Here is a 16,912-nt window from a genome sequence, read left to right as displayed (position 1 = left end):
TTGAACACATCCTGTTTTCGTTTAAACCCCTTGGTCGCCATTGACGTAATGGTTACGTCCAGTGGCGCAGGGCTCAGGCTCAATGGATGTAACCGTTAGGTCCTGGGACCAGCCCTCGGTGGAAGCGCTCACGGGGAGGCAGAAGCTACTAGACACGAGGGATCTTTTTTTAAAATAATTTTTTAGATGTGGGGAGTGACCCCTCAGGCAAGGCCCCTCTCTCAGGCAGGGATGGAAGGGGAATCGCTTCCCCTTCAACCCCTGCCCCCCCAAGTGATGTCTGATGACAGCATGCAATCATGTGCTGACCTCATCAGAGGTCGCCCCCATTCAGTGCGATCGTAAGAGAAATGAAAATATTTCTCTTCCGATCCGGGGGGGGGAGGTGGAGACAGGTAGAGAGGCAGCAAAGGAAAATTGATATGTTTCTGAGCATTTCTGCTGCCCAATCGTAAAGCGATTGGGCAGCAGAAATGCCCACTTGACACCAGGGAGTTTTTTTTTCTATAAACAATAAAGGTGAGCTACCACTTGAGCAAGGTTTGCTCCCCGGGGGGCGGCATTTTTTAAAGGCTTTTTCTGCCCCCCCTGGGGGTGGATTGGCCTATTTTAAAATGGGCCGATCTGCTCACGGGGAGGCAGAAGCCACTAGACACCATTATTTTTTAGATGTGGGGAGTGACCCCTTAGGCAAGGGTCGCTCCCATGGGGGACAAATTGTTCTTAGGCCATTTCTGCCCCCCTGGAGGGGCAGAAACCACTTAGGCACCAGGGATTGGTGTGTGTTTTGTTTAGGGGGGCAGCCCCTTGGGCAAGGATTGGCCAATTTTTGTAAGGCACATCTGCCCCCAGGGAGGGCAGAAAGCCCACCAGACACCAGGAATGATTATTTTTTAAAAAAAGAGGGTGGAGGTATGTCCAATACCCCCACCCCAAATAAAGGGAGACAAAGATGTTCTGCCCACAGGTGGGCAGATGGGGCAATTACCCCTGATCCACCCCGGGGGCAGAAAGCCTACTAGATACCAGGGAATTGAAAAAACTAACAAATAGTGGGGTGGTGGCTACTAACCAATATGGGCATGGTTATGCCCCCACCCCAAATTAAGGGGGTAACAGTCTTTCAGCTCTCCCCCGACACACTAAAAGATCTTATCCCAACGGCAAGCAAGAGGACATTTAAATATTTTGAATTTTTGTTTTGTATTTGGGCCATGAGAGCTTGTCTAACTCTCAAAATTGTCCCACTTGGACTGGATAGGGTTGCACTTTTCAGACATTGGGACGCTGCCATGTAGAAAAATCTACGAGACCTAGTCATATCTGAAAATTAAACATCTGCCTGAGTCCAGGGTGGTGTGCTTCACATGCACCTGCACCATGTTCTTACCCACAATGCCCTGCAAACCTCCAACTTTGCGTGAAATCACACATTTTCCCACACTTTTGTGATGGAACCTTCCGGAAACTGCAGGAATCCTCAAAATTCCTACAACCCAGCATTGTTGCATATATACCAATACAAATTCTGCCCCACTTGTCAGCCTAGAAAGGTTTTTTTTCAAACTGCCGTTTTGGACCCGCTTTGGTTTCCCCTCAATTGCAACAGGTTTTTAGCTCCTCCCTGTCACAGGCACTTGACCACCTTCACAAGTGAGGTATCAATTTTGTCGGGAGACTGAGGGGAACATTGGGTGGTAGGAAATTTGTGCCGGTGGGGTCTACTTGAAATATGCCCTGTAATTTACATACTAGTATGGGGATCCCAGAATTCAGAGATTTGCAAATAACCACTGCTTCTCAACACCTTATCTTGTGCCAATTTCGGAAATACAAAGGTTTTCTTGATGCTTATTTTACACTCTTTACTATCACCAGATGAATTGCTGTGTACCCGGTATTCAATGAAAACCCATTGGAAGGTGCAGCTCCTTTATTGACTCTAGATACCTACGGCTCTTGATGAACCTACAAGCCCTATATATCCCCGCATCTAAGATTTCCTGGTGCCATTTCTTTTCAGCACTTTTAATGCCTGCTCAGAGCAGGCGCTAAAAGAAGGCTTCCATTGATTTCAATGGGCTTCTGGGTGCTTTGCAGGATTAGCAACAGGATTTTTTCTGCTAACCCTGCAAAGCACCAGAGTAGCGTAAAAAATTCTTACGCCAGTCCCCTAATTACCACCATGGTGTGCCCTATTTTAAATATGATGCACATATGGTGGCATTAAAGGGGCGCTAAGGGGTTCAGGAAAAATGGAGCTGGTCTATGTTCAGCCCCATTTTTCTCAAATATGCCCGTAGAGTTTGCATCTTTAAAATACATTTACTAGAGTATTTCATCAATTGTTTATTTGTTTGATGCATACTTCTTTCTGTACTTTTGTGTGTTACTTTGAGGTGTAAATAGTATACATTTTTAGGACGAGTTCCCCAGCTTCCAATAATGATTCTGTGGGTTGCACGGAAACCAGAAGTTTGGGAACTACTGTTGTAGGCACTAGAGTGCTCATTACGATTTTGGCGGTCTAAGCAGAAGACCGCTGTCTGTGTGTGGGCAAAAAGACCACCAGTGTTGACAGTCTCACCAACTCCGTATTACAAGTCACAAATTGCAGACCAGCCAAAAACAGACAAAAATCTGATACTATCGGACTAACCGAGAGAAGGAGAGAGGCAGTACAACCGGCAGCAGCACCACACCGACAACATCACGCCCTCCAAATTACGACCCACAAATCAGCACAGTGGTCTTTGCATGGAGGTACTGCATTAGAGGTCCGAAACACTGCGGTCTAGAACTCAACTCCACCTGAAGACAACACCACATTGGACAATATGAATACCCCACACCTGTCACACATAGACCCACCACACACACCTGATCACTGCACTTTAAAACACCCCCCCACACATACCCACAACCCCTTGCCTCCTCAATTTTTGTACTGAGAAACCGAAGAATGCACAAATAGAAGACACTGCACCTGGATACCATAGGCACCACCACACCTAACATGCAGCACACACTACACAACTGCACCCCTGCACACAACAAATAAGTTACCACTGCACATAACCACCACATACTAAAAGCACACTGAACCATAAAACCCCACCACACCAAACAGCACACCTCGCACCTCTGCACATTACACACCCCACCGCCCACAACACATCCACCATGTCACAATAGAAACACCTATAATTAACAAGCGAGGATTTGAGGGTCATGGTAGACAAAATCTTCTGAGTGGAGCCGCAACTGTTTGGAGCACAGATCCAGCATACATCCCTAGCCAGGAAAATAGAGTTATGGCAGAGGATCATCGACAGGGTGAACTCAGTGGGAAACCATCCATGCACAAGGGAGGACCTCAGGAAGAGGTTGAACGACCTATGGGGGAAGGTCTGGTCTTTGGCGGCAAGACACTGGATAGCCATCAACAAGAATGTTAATGGACCCCCACCTCCTCCCCCAGAGATAACATCGTGGGAGGAGACGGTCTTGGCCATACTGCACCAAGAGGGCCTGACAGGAATACCAGGAGGACTGGACTCTGGTAAGTGAATAACACTCCCAGGGCACCATGTACTCCTGCACAGCATGTACCCCACCACCCTTACACCCCATCACAGCACCTTTACCTGCACCAATCCAACCTGAACCCAATAACTTCCCTTGTATGACACACTTCCCCATTACCACTAATCCCACACAGGCCCACCAATTGCACTGAAATCTCCCACCTTAGCACACACTACAACTACCACAAGGCAACACTCCCCACCCTTGTATAACTGCTAATTCCACTCCACATTATGACACCTGCAGATATTACCATATCACTCCTTTCACCTACAGGATACGTGTACATAGAAATGACAGCATTGATGACCACAACCTTCCATACTACGAGCACACAACACCACTATCCACCAGCCCTTAAACATTGGCAGTGGTCAAGCAGCTGTCATTGTCATCACTGGAAAGCATGTCAAGGCTATGGTTGCAAACAACCATGTGTACAACAAGTTCATTTGAACAATGTAACACATTCCTCTCCAACCACAGGTATCCCTACTACTGCCATCCAGCAGAGGATGACAGAGACAGACACTCAGCTCCTGGAAGTAGGCTCAATTGAGGACAACAAATCTGGATGTCTGGAAGAAGACGCCTCACCTGGCCCATCCGGGATGACTGGTCAGTCCACCACCGCCAGCCTCGCCCTGCCCACATCTGAGTCCCCCACCTCAGTGGCTACTACAGCAGAGGAAACCCCTCTTCCCCAAACCTTTGTCCCAAGGACAGATCAATCTATAGTGTGCCCCACAGTACAGGGACCTAGTCAACCCCTAACATCCAAGACAATGAAGGTCCTGTGTCAGCAGGTGTGGGCACACTTTGCCAGGGTCACAGGCACAGGTGGCAAGGGGTAGTGGGAGGGCAACTGTGGGTCAAGGGATGAGGCACCAACATGACACAACTGGCCAGGAGGCCATCTCCAGAGTCCTGGGATCACACCAGCAAACCCAGGTCACAATAGGTCAAATACTGAGAACCTTGCAGGAGAACCAGAGGCTGCAGGGGGAATACTACCAGGAGGCCATGCAGCTGTTGCAGACACACAATGCCACAATGACATCAATGTGTGGGGTGCTCACTGAACTCACCAGCATCCAGCATGCATCCACCACCCACCAGCAGGCCCCTACCAGTAGCCAAGCAACACCTGTGCCCTCTACATCAGCCACAACTACTGCATTGGAGGCCCAGACAGAGGACCCGCAGGCTATGAGCATCCCTGCCCGTGCAGCTGAGGATCCCTGACACAAATGAGGTTGTCCAACCAGGCATCCTGCAGTACCTGTGGCCAGACCAAAAACACTGCCAGGAAGTGATCTCTCTCCTGAACATTCTCCCTTGTGTGCCACTGAGACACCCAGTTGACTGCCCACTGCCAAAACACTATTCCCCCTTGGCCTTTGGAGACAGGACCTGTGAAACCAACAGTTGGGACGCCTTCTCTGATGCTATCATGATCCCACTCCTGAGCAAATCCACTTTGGATCACAATAAACCCATTCCAGCACAGTAATGGCTCACGAGTCATCATTGTCACCAGTATCATTTAATGTGAAAGAGATACATTGAAATGCACATATAGGTGTCAATGAGTCTGACAGATGGGCAGATGTGGCAGGAATGTCCAGCAGGTTGGTCATAACATCCATCCTGTACTGTAATCCTATGCCAAGGTGGCCAACAGTCGTGCCAGAAAGCAGAGTGGAACCTCACATCTGACCTTAAGATAGAACGAGATAGGGTAAAGCTTCAATGATGTCTCCCATGTTGCACATCCAATACACATACAGGACACAATGCAATGGGGAGGTCACCACATATCTGCAAGGTAGGTCACACACATGCAGACTAAAAGAACCATTCCCCATGGCTAACATCACCATTAGATAACCTGTCTTGCAATGTCTTAAACAGGTTTGGGAACAGGTTGGATGGGTAGCTGGACTGTCATGTGATAGGTTTGGGGCAGACTATACACATCCAATCTGCAGTTTTGTAACCATGCAACATGGGGAACTTTATGCTGAAGTCCTGCAATGCCAACAGCAAGTAGCACATACCTTTGGCAGTATAGCAGTTACACCTCCCCCCTGGTAACTGAGCATCCCATCAAAATACATGACACAGACAGATGGATGTAGTACACTCACATACCCTAATGCAAAACACAAAGAGGGACATTGTCACTAAGCAGAGAGGATTTGAGGTCCCATAAACCTTAGACCACACATACCTGGCATTCATTGAAAGAATTGCTGAATCAACTCAGTTCTAGAGTCAGCTGCATCCTCCTCCTCTGCCTTATCAGTTCCAGAGTAATCAGCCTGAGCCACTGGTCCAGCTGCTACCTCCTCCTCGTCCAACAGTGGAATATGTCTTCTCAAGGCAAGATTGTGTAGCATGCTACAATGATTTGGCAAACTTTCGGTGGTATGTTCTGTAGGACACCACTGGACACATGTAGGCATCAGAATTTTACTTTCAGTAGCCCTAATGCCCTCTCGATTACATGCCTCATACGTCCGTGAACCTCATTGTAACTGTCTTCCCCATCTGTTGTAGCATGCCTCACTGGTGTCATGAGCCAGGGCAGGTTGGAGTGACCGGAGTCACCTGTGTGCACAAAGGTATGAATCATTAGGGAACCATGAGAGGCAATGAGCTGACTGTGAAGTGAAGAAGCATAGATGTTAGACATAAACAGTGTACACTTACCAATGAGCCAGGCCCTCTCTCTCTTTAGTCGCAACATCATTTGTGGGACACTGCTGTTCCTAAAGATGTAAGAATCATGTACAGATCCAGGAAACTTTGCAGTCACATGGGATATGTATTGGTCGGCAAGACACACCATCTGCACATTGATTGGCTGGTGATTCTTCCTGTTCCTGTACACTTGCTCATTGGCTCTGGGAGGAACTAATGAAACGTGGATGCCATTGATGACCCCTGTGACATGTGGAATGTGTGCAATGTCATAAAAGGCTGACTTCACAGTGTGCAGATCAGCACATTGTGGGAACCTGATGTAGCTGTTCAAGTGCTTGAGTAGGCATCCAGTACATCCTGTAACACAAAACTGAACATGGGCTGTGACATTCCTGCAGTCAGTCCCACTGTCACCTGAAAAGATCCTGAGGAGAGGCAATGAAGGACACATACTTGTACTGTTGGTGGTCGATTGGCATGTGGATTATGTGTGGCTGGCAGGAGATCCGGCTCCAACTGGGTACACAGTTCCCTGATGGTCTGACGGTTCAGACGATAAGTCTCGCTTATGTGTCTCTCTTCCATGGTAGCAAGGTTGACTAGGGGCCGGTAGAAAGGTGCACTTCTCAATCTCCCCATTAGACGATATCTAGGCATTGGACAGAACACATTTCAGGACATCTGTTACACTGTTTTTACTAAAGTACACCATAGAAGTGGTAAACAGGACACGTTTTATAAGGTATTTGTAACCTGACAAAGGGAAACAGTTATTCACAAATACATAACTGTGACATCCTGGCTGTCAATTCCATGAATCTACTTGTCATAAGGGGTCTGTACAGAGATGGATGTCAGACATAGTAAACTCTTCCCTAAGTCGCATACAGTTATCAAACGTCCACACATTGAAAAGATTATACATCAGACATATAGGCAGGTTACACTCACTTCACTAGTGAGTTCACATGAGTTGACATAATATCAAGCAACTAGTTTAACTTCATGCTATGACACACTCTGGTGACATAGAAATCTTTAATACATGTGAAATGGCAGATGCCTGCCCTGCATGCAGAGGACAGGTGGAAGTGACCTCATTTCACCGACGTTAGTTGTCATAGCGGTAGGCGGTTGGAACTGCCGTGCAACTCCTCATTGGTTAACATTGAAGTAATATGGGAAACTGGGGCCAATGATGATCACCGCTGGCGGTGACGGGCATGAATGTGGTGGCCATGACTACCATTTTCTATAGCCCAGCTCACTTGACTCCTGACACTCGAGCAAGCAAGACCTCCCCTGCGTGAGCTGCTGTGTTCTGTATCTGGAACCCAGAATGGCACGTTCTGAAGGAGATACAGCCCCTGCCTTCACCCCAGAGTAACTTGAAAAACTGATGGAAGGGGTTCTACCCCTATATGGACAGTTGCATGGGGCTTCAGATAAACAGGTCAGTAGAATGTGGTCTACTTATCAGCTAGGGTGTTGTTTGATGGCGAAAGTGCATGAATATTGTTAGAAATTGGTTTTTTGGTTGGCAGTCAGGTTACCCTCTGTCCAAGCAAGAACCCTCACTCTAGTCAGGGTAAGTCACACACAATCCAAATTATCCTGTGCCCACCCTCTGGTAGCTTGGCACGAGCAGTCATGCTTAACTTAGAAGGCAATGTGTAAAGCATTTGTGCAATAAATCATACAATAACACAATATAGCACCACAAAAATACACCACACCGTGTTTAGAAAAATATATAATATTTATCTGGGTATTTGCAGGTCAAAACGATCAAAGATGCAATATGAATTTGTAAAGATATCACTAAAAAGTGATATGAAGTGTCTTAAGTCTTTAAAAAGTAAACAAAGTCTGTTTCAAGCACAAAGTACCTGGTTTGGAGTGGAAAATCTCCGCAGAGGGCCGCAGAAGAGGATATGCGTGGAAAAATGGTGTGTGCGTCGGTTACACCCCTTCACACACGGACTTGCGTCGTTATTTTTCACGCAGGGAGACGTGCTTCATTCTACGGGAGGAAAAATGGTGTGTGCGACGGTTGCGCCCATTCACACACGGACTTGCATCGTTATTTTTCACTCAGGGAAGACGTGCGTCGTTTTCTGGCACGCGGACCGTCTCCTTCTATGGACCGCGGGATTACCAGATGCCCCAGGGTCTGTGCGTGGATTCTTCGGCTTGTTTTCCGGCTGCGTGTCGTTCCGGGAGGCTGTGCGCGGAATTTTCTTTTTCACAGCAGGCGTTGCGTCGATTTCCTCTCTGGAAGTAGGGCGGCGTTGTCCATGCAAGGCCGTGCGTCGAAGTTCTGGTCGCCCCATAGGCGTCGCGTCGCGTCGAGCAGCGTCAGCGTGCAGCGATTTTCTCGCCGCGGAGCAAGCTGTGCGTCAAAATTTTCGCCACACGAAGAGTCCAAATGAAAAAGAGAAGTCTTTTTGGTCCTGAGACGTCAGGGAACAGGAGGCAAGCTCTATCCAAGCCCTTAGAGAGCACTTTTACAGCAAGACTAGAGTTCAGCACGGCTGCATGCCAACAGCAAGGCAGCAGTCCTTTGTAGAAAGCAGACAGGTGAGTCCTTTGAGCAGCCAGGCAGTTCTTCTTGGCAGGATGTAGTTTCTGGTTCAGGTTTCTTCTCCAGCAAGTGTCTCTCGAGGTAGGGCAGAGGCTCTGTTTTATACTAAATTGTGCCTTTGAAGTGGGGGTGACATCAAAGAGTGGCTAAAAAATGCACCAGGTCCCCTTTCAGTTCAATCCTGTCTGCCAGGGTCCCAGTAGGGGGTGTGGCAGTCCTTTGTGTGAGGGCAGGCCCTCCACCCTCCCAGCCCAGGAAGACCCATTCAAAATGCAGATGTATGCAAGTGAGGCTGAGTACCCTGTGTTTGGGGTGTGTCTGAGTGAATGCACAAGGAGCTGTCAACTAAACCTAGCCAGACGTGGATTGAAAGGCACAGAAAGATTTAAGTGCAAAGAAATGCTCACTTTCTAAAAGTGGCATTTCTAAAATAGTAATATTAAATCCGAATTCACCAGTCAGCAGAATTTTGTATTACCATTCTGGCCATACTAAATATGACCTTCCTGCTCCTTTCAGATCAGCAGCTGCCACGTCAACAATGTATGAGGGCAGCCCCAATGTTAGCCTATGAAGGGAGCAGGCCTCACAGTAGTGTAAAACCGAATTTAGGAGTTTTACACTACCAGGACATAAAAACTACACAGGTACATGTCCTGCCTTTTACCCACACAGCACCCTGCTCTAGGGGTTACCTAGGGCACACATTAGGGGTGACTTATATGTAGAAAAAGGGGAGTTCTAGGCTTGGCAAGTACTTTTAAATGCCAAGTCGAAGTGGCAGTGAAACTGCACACACAGGCCTTGCAATGGCAGGCCTGAGACAAGGTTAAGGGGCTACTGAAGTGGGTGGCACAACCAGTGCTGCAGGCCCACTAGTAGCATTTAATCTACATGCCCTAGGCACATATAGTGCACTCTACTAGGGAGTTTTAAGTAAATTAAATAGCCAATCATGGATAAACCAATCAATAGTACAATTTACACAGAGAGCATATGCACTTTAGCACTGGTTAGGAGAGGTAAAGTGCCCAGAGTTCAAAAGCCAACAACAGGAGGTCAGAATAAATAGGAGGAAGGAGGCAAAAAGTTTGGGGATGACCCTGTAAAAAAGCCAGGTACAACATGACCCCCCACCAGCCTAAAGCCAGGGGAGAACAATCACTATCCTGATGTGCTTCCCTGTTTGTGGCGACAGAACAAGGACCCAGGCCCACAACAGCAGGGGCATACTCTAGTTCTTCACCTTCCTGACTCCAATTGGATCCCTCTGTCCATACTCTCAGGGCCCACTAAGCCAACCCATGGTGAACCTTTCTCCTTACCTGCGGATACCATCTGTGCAGCACCTAACCTTACTTTGCTCACGGACGTATCCCAGGAGCAGGATAGTACCACCAGGACCAACACAGTGGCGTTGCCCACTCTACCCCCGGGGTGTGACACTTGTCCCCTCCCCAGGGATAACTCTGTCCACCCGGACAGCACGCCACAGTGGTTACTGACAGCTGTCAGGGATGAGAGCCAGGCCCCAGGCCTCTCAAGGCTCTCCCCCCACTGTGGTTGTGGAGAGTGGGGGGCGGTAGCCCCAGGTGCTGGGCACCCTTTAACCACTCTCCCTTCCACCAGGTCATGGATGACAGTCTGAACCTGGTCCTCCCCTCTGGGGCTCTATACCCTCCCTCCTGGAGCGGTAACCCCAGAGTCCAACATGGTCAGGGTGCTTATAGAAGCTGCCCTGTACCATTCTTCCACCAGTGCAGGGCTATTAACCTGCAACTGGCCCTCCAACCTGGGGGCTGTACCTTCAGGTTGAACTAGGGCCCGGGGTGAGGCTTCCCTCCCCCTGCCCTCTCTTCTGGGGTCCAGCACCCTCCAACTAGGAGTGGCCTCCTCAGAAGACAACATGGTAGGGGCACTGTTATCAGTAGCCCCTCCCTGTCACTCTCTTCTAGAGCCAGTAAAGTGTCCCTCCCCCCAGTAGGAATATGACTCCCTGTGCCAGTTCCCCAATCCTTCTCAGGGACCCTGTGCATAACAGGAACTACCTCATACTCTTGAACAGCCTGGGGTGTGTCAACTCCCTTCTTCAAGTTGGGCACCACATCTCTGGGCTTGTGCCCTTCTTCAGCAGTACTGGATGCAAGATTTTTGTTGCCACCATCTGAACTGGGCTCAGCCCTTCCGGCTTCCAGTTTCAGCTCTACACAGCTCAGTTCCTGAGCTGCAATCCTTTCTTTTTCCAGGGCTAAGGCTCTTGCTGCCTTAGCCCTTTCAATAAAGTCATCTAGCTCCTCTCTCCACCGCTCTGCCTCTAGGATCCATTCATTTTTCACTGGTTCTCTTTCCTCATCTGAGTAGTCTTCCTCCTCATCTGAGAAGTCCTCCTCCTCATCTGATGAGTCCTTAGTCATTTGGTTTTGTGCTGCCTCTTCTCTGCCCATCTTTCTTCCTCCAGGTTATGTAGATATCTAGCAGTTCCATCTTAGTGGATCTCCTTGATATAGGAAGTCCCCATTTTCCGCAAAGCCTCCTTAGGTCAGCCTTAGTGAGGGATTCAGTAGGCACAACGTATGACACACAGTAGATACCCATTCTCAATCTGATAAGGTATCACAGACAAAAAACTAAATCCAAAGTCCAAAATATCAATAATATATCCAGAAGGACATCAGAGAACCAAAAGCAAAAATATGAAAAATCAAGTTGACCTTCAACTGTGGGTAGGTAGTGAAATACTTAGCTACTGTATGTCACTGCACAAACACAAGTCCTATCCTCACCGATGATCACCAATGTTAGAAATGGGGTTTTTGGTTGGCAGCCAGGTTACCCTCTGTCCAAGCAAGAACCCTCACTCTAGTCAGGGTAAGTCACACACAGTCCAAATTATCCTGTGCCCACCCTCTGGTAGCTTGGCACGAGCAGTCAGGCTTAACTTAGAAGGCAATGTGTAAAGCATTTGTGCAATAAATCATACAATAACACAATATAGCACCACAAAAATACACCACAGTGTTTAGAAAAATATATAATATTTATCTGGGTATTTGCAGGTCAAAACGATCAAAGATACAATATGAATTTGTAAAGATATCACTAAAAAGTGATATGAAGTATCTTAAGTCTTTAAAAAGTGTACAAAGTCTCTTTCAAGCACAAAGTACCTGGATTGGAGTGGAAAATCTCCGCAGAGGGCCGCAGAAGAGGATATGCATGGAAAAATGGTGTGTGCGTCGGTTACGCCCCTTCACACACGGACTTGCGTCATTATTTTTCATGCGGGGAGATGTGAGTCGTTCTACGGGAGGAAAAATGGTGTGTGCGTCAGTTGCGCCCCTTCACACACAGACTTGCGTCGTTATTTTTCACTCAGGGAAGACGTGCGTCATTTTCAGGCATGCGGATTGTCTCCTTTTATGGATCGCGGGATTACCAGATGTCCCAGGGTCTGTGCGTGGATTCTTTCGCTTGTTTTCTGGCTGCAAGTCGTTCCGGGAGGCTGTGCGTGGAATTTTCTTTCTCACGGCAGGCGTCGCGTCGATTTCCTCTCTGGAAGTCGGGCGGCGTGGTCCATGCGAGGCCGTGCGTCGAAGTTCCGGTCGCCCCGTAGGCTTCGCGTCAAGCAGCGTCGGTGTGCGGTGATTTTCTCGCCACGGAGCAAGCTGTGTGTCAAAATTTCCACCTTACGAAGAGTCCCAATGAAAAAGAGATGTCTTTTTGGTCCTGAGACGTCAGGGAACAGGAGGCAAGCTCTATCAAAGCCCTTGGAGAGCACTTTTACAGCCAGACAAGAGTTTAGCAAGGCAGCAGGCCAACAGCAAGGCAGCAGTCCTATGTAGAAAGCAGACAGGTGAGTCCTTTGAGCAGCCAGGCAGTTCTTCTTGGCAGGATGTAGTTTCTGGTTCAGGTTTCTTCTCCAGCAAGTGTCTCTCGAGGTAGGACAGAGGCCCTGTTTTATACTAAATTGTGCCTTTGAAGTGGGGGTGACATCAAAGAGTGGCTAAGAAATTCACCAGGTCCCCTTTCAGTTCAATCCTGTCTGCCAGGGTCCCAGTAGGGGGTGTGGCAGTCCTTTGTGTGAGGGCAGGCCCTCCACCCTCCCAGCCAAGGAAGACCCATTCAAAATGCAGATGTATGCAAGTGAGGCTGAGTACCCTGTGTTTGGGGTGTGTCTGAGTGAATGCACAAGGAGCTTTCAACTAAACGTAGCCAGACGTGGATTGAAAGGCACAGAAAGATTTAAGTGCAAAGAAATGCTCACTTTCTAAAAGTGGCATTTCTAGAATAGTAATATTAAATCCAACTTCACCAGTCAGCAGGATTTTGTATTACCATTCTGGCCATACTAAATATGACCTTCCTGCTCCTTTCAGATCAGCAGCTGCCACTTCAACAATGTATGAGGGCAGCCCCAATGTTAGCCTATGAAGGGAGCAGGCCTCACAGTAGTGTAAAAACGAATTTAGGAGTTTTACACTACCAGGACATATAAACTACACAGGTACATGTCCTGCCTTTTACCCACACAGCACCCTGCTCTATGGGTTACCTAGGGCACACATTAGGGGTGACTTATATGTAGAAAAAGGGGAGTTCTAGGCTTGGCAAGTACTTTTAAATGCCAAGTCGAAGTGGCAGTGAAACTGCATACACAGGCCTTGCAATGGCAGGCCTGAGACAAGGTTAAGGGGCTACTGAAGTGGGTGGCACAACCAGTGCTGCAGGCCCACTAGTAGCATTTAATCTACAGGCCCTTGGCACATATATTGCACTCTACTAGGGACTTATAAGTAAATTAAATAGCCAATCATGGATAAACCAATCAATAGTACAATTTACACAGAGAGCATATGCACTTAAGCACTGGTTAGCAGTGGTAAAGTGCCCAGAGTTCAAAAGCCAACAACAACAGCTCAGAATAAATAGGAGGAAGGAGGAAAAAAGTTCTTGGATGACCCTGTCAAAAAGCCAGGTCCAACAAATATAAACATGGCACGATTGACTGCTGGGGTTGTGTTGTTTGAATGATAATGGCGTATTGTGGAATCTGTATGAGCATGTGCTGTGCATGCTGTGTGTAGGCTATTGCTGTAGGTGTACTGTAACTCTAAATGAATATCTCATTTTGTCTGTGCCTCCCATGCAGGTCAGAACCCATCAGAAAAAAGGGTTCTGGAGAGCCATCGCCAAGCAAGTGAGGACCCTGGAGATAGAAAGCAGGCGGAGCACCCACTGCAGAAAGCTGTGGGAGGACCTGAGACACTGGGCACAGAAGATCAAAGGGGCCCAGCTGGGGACGTTCTCCAAATGAGGGAGGGGTGACCGTCGGGCACTGACCCCCTCAATGGCCGCATATTGGTGGTGGCCTACCTGGTGTTAGATGGGCACTTGAGGGCAGGACAGCAGCCACAAGGGGGTGAGTACTGACTGTTTCATATAAGTTGTATGGGCTTCTATTGTGTCAGTTGGATTCCGTAGGTACTAATGAGGTGTGTGTACATTAGAGAAGATCATAGTCCTGGCTATTACTTCCACTGTTTAGAGGTGGTATGAGTTAGCTTGCAAGTAGTAATATGTTGGTGCTATAACTCCTTGTCTATTTACGTTTAGACACACTCCTATGTTGAGTGATTTCCAAACCTTAATTCCCTATCCTTGAGTCTGCTTTAGATAATCAATGTGATCTAGTTAAGGCTGATATTGCATACTAAGTCCAGTGAGTAGGTAACTTCTCCTGTGAAATCATTGCATTCTCAATGGACTTCTGTACATCATGAGTCCTTTACCAACCTGTCTAACATTTTGTGGGCAATGAACCTATCCAGGACATATGAAAAACAACGTGTCAAAAGTGTCATATTGGCAAATATATGTTGGTCGTTAGTAGTGTTTACCATTGTAGAACGTCTGATGACAGACTGCAACATGTCTAAATTAGTGGAGGAGTGGATTACTTGTTTGTATGTGTACTAGATGGGTAGGTATTGGCCAATCCCTCTCTTTCTTTCTCTCCCATCCTCTCTCCCTGTCCTCTTCTATCCTTGTGTGCATCAGCATCATTAGGTGAGGGGGAAGGGACACCGGCGAGTGGGGAAGCTGCAGCCCACGGGACCCAGGAGGCAGAGTCCACTGACGCTGAAGGGAGCAGTGGAACGGAAGGCAAGGGGACTACCACTGGGGAGACCAGCATAGCAACATCATCTTCAGATTCCTCCCCTGATGAAGCTCCCTGGCAGTGGTGCACCCATCTGGGACCATCCCAGCACCATCTTTGTCTGCTACCCCCCTTACCAGCACCACCACCCCTGTAGCTCCTCACCCAGTTGCCCCTCCCCGCTCACCCAGGAGGGTGTGCGTCTCCTTCGCTGCAGGCACCTCTGCCCCTGCCCCCCGGCAGCCCTGCTGCCCTCAATGAGGAGGCTATTGACCTCCTGAGGTCCATCTCTGTGGGGCAGTCAACGATTGTGAATGCCATCCAGAGACTGGCATCCCAGATGCAACAAAGTAATGCCTGCTAGGAAAGCATTCATGGTGCCTTGGCTGGCCTGCAGTGATCGTTTCAGGTTCTGGCCTCCTCTTTGACGGCAGCCAGTGTTCCTTCATCTTCCGTCCCCTCCCTGGCTACCTTTGCCCAATTCAACACCCCTTTACCCTCACCCAAAAAGAGGACACATACAGACCAGCATTTACCAACTACAACAGACAAGGTGTGCAAAGACAAACACAGGCACCACAGGACACACCACAAGCATGCACATAGTCAACACACACCTGCAGACACGACAAAAGCCACCCATGCACTGTCTCCCCCTCCACCTCCTCCATCACAGTCACATGATCACTCACACCTGCCATCACTACACCAAAACTCCTTGATCCTGCCACTAGTCCTGTCATACCCACAGACAACACAAGAGCAGATCCGCAGACATCCACCCCACACACCACATTCACTCTCACCACGACAACCATTATGACCACATGCAGCACATCCACCTCACTTGCACCCACCACTCCAACATACACTCACACATCTTGCATCACATCTCCCTGCATCTCTTCCCCCTCCTCTCAAAAAACATTAACACCTTCACTTATCCACTATACATCCACCACACACAAGCACACACTGCACACACCTGCATCCTTGTCCAGCACACCTACACCTCATTCAACCGCTCCCTCTAACTACACTCCTGAACCTTTTACCCATGACCGCCCTGTGTACCTAAAAAAGTTGGCCTTGCCAGTCTTGACCTGTTACTTGCTCCTGTCCCATCCTGTGATGCCTCTAAGCACCATTTCTCCCTGCCTCAACCCAGACCTTCCACCTCCCAGGCCTCCCATGCCCCTCCCCTACTACGAAACCACCCCTTCCAAAGCCTAAGGTCCCTATACCTAACCCAAAATCCAAACCCCCTTCCCCACAATCAAAATCGAAACCTAAATCCCCTCCCTTGCAACCCTAAACCCAAGGACCCCCTCTTTCAAGCCCCCACCAGCACCCCCTTCACCCATAAGGTGCCTGCTGCCCCTTTAATGCCCCTTTCATGTGGAGGCCAATTTGCAGTCAGGAGTCAAGTAGGAGCAGATGACTTTGCCCAATGTGCCTGAGGCACATCAGACATTTGGACTGTCGAGTAGGCCTAATCTTTATGTATTTTTATTTATTTATAATATTTTAATACATCTTCCCACATAGCTGTGGATGTCAATCTTGAGAAATTGTCCGCGTTACTTCAACATGGTTGTGTTATAGTTGTATACTTTGAAGTGTGTGTTGTATGGGTATGTTATGTATCAATGTTGCTACATGCGCTAAGTCGATGACATTTGCCATGTGCTTGTTGTTATGGTTGAGTGTGGCATTGTTTGGTAGTGGTGTATGCGTCTGTGTGTGTAGTGATACATCTGTGAAATCCTTTGAATGTTGGTTGGACATGGCATGTCACCTGAAGCCTTGTTTGGATGTGTTGTTGCTACGTATTGCTGCCAATATGTGTTGTTTTGTGGAGTTGTTCGATGTGC

This window comes from Pleurodeles waltl, chromosome 1_2, assembly GCF_031143425.1.
Source record: "Pleurodeles waltl isolate 20211129_DDA chromosome 1_2, aPleWal1.hap1.20221129, whole genome shotgun sequence".
NCBI lineage: Eukaryota > Metazoa > Chordata > Amphibia > Caudata > Salamandridae > Pleurodeles > Pleurodeles waltl.
Note: the sequence above shows the minus strand (reverse complement) of the source record.